The sequence below is a fragment of the Penaeus monodon genome, chromosome 33, assembly GCF_015228065.2.
Source record: "Penaeus monodon isolate SGIC_2016 chromosome 33, NSTDA_Pmon_1, whole genome shotgun sequence".
Lineage (NCBI taxonomy): Eukaryota > Metazoa > Arthropoda > Malacostraca > Decapoda > Penaeidae > Penaeus > Penaeus monodon.
The window spans coordinates 6,112,838-6,113,763 of NC_051418.1; the positions used below are offsets into that span (position 1 = coordinate 6,112,838).

Below are 926 nucleotides of genomic sequence, written 5' to 3' on the forward strand. Positions count from 1 at the left end.
ATCTATTATTAGCAGCAGCACAAGAAGTAGGGGGCGGTTTACGACAATAATACAATATAGTTTGATTTTATGACTGTTTCTCCAGAACCGTGCCACCAGCATCGTTTATTTTGATTTGTCATCAGTAATGAGGGTTAGTTGAAGGTAATTACGGACATTACGCCTCGAGTCTCAAGCACAGGTGTAAACAGGCCTCACCTCCCCGCCCGTCCTGTCCTGCCTCGCCCGTCGCTCTCGTGGCGTGTCCTTGGCGATCCTTTGAATCCGTCTCGAGTTCCTTTCCTCGAATTCAGAATGACTGGGCGATCCTGCGAGTTTTTGGTATCATGCTTGGGCTGAAAGAAGACATTGGAGTTTATATTAAATACCTATTCGCAACAGACGGACGGATTTCGGAAAGCCGAGGCTGTACCGTGGTCGTTCTTGTTTATAGGTTATGGTCAGAGAGGGTCAAATTCGGGGCAAATCCTCTCTCACGTCCTACCCGCGGGGCCCACCATCCCCGTGTCACCTCAGCCACGGTGTACACTTTCCACCTCGCTAGATCCTCTGCACTGTACTGGATCCACCTGCCTTCTCTTCCCTCCACCGCAGATCCACAACGAAGAGCTCCACGTCGCCACCAAAAGTCCCTCTCGCTACGTCTCCTCTTCCCTCTCCCTTCTCCACCGTCCTCCACCTCACTCCCTCCTTCCCCTAATCACTCTCCCTGACCTTACTCCGTCCATCCTCAGGCCATAACGGGCCTAACACCTACTTCATACGTCAATCACCTGTTTGCTGTATCTGCTTAACAATCCCCTGTTTGGTGGAACTACTTGACGATCACATGTCAACACAAACAACTACAGTCAAGTCGCACCTTTTGCTACATTTAGTTGTAATGAAGCACTTATGGTTTCCATCTTCGTCAACTTGTTCTTTCC

At 49.8% G+C, this 926-nt stretch overlaps 1 long non-coding RNA gene across 1 annotated transcript; it reads right to left on the reverse strand.

Moving 5' to 3' along the window:
- Window positions 1-60: 60 nt before the first annotated feature.
- Window positions 61-731, reverse strand: LOC119593967. Its single transcript, XR_005230582.1, has 2 exons — window positions 512-731; window positions 61-335 (listed from the first exon to the last, which is right to left on the reverse strand). It is a non-coding gene; the product is annotated as an uncharacterized LOC119593967 (long non-coding RNA).
- Window positions 732-926: the final 195 nt, after the last annotated feature.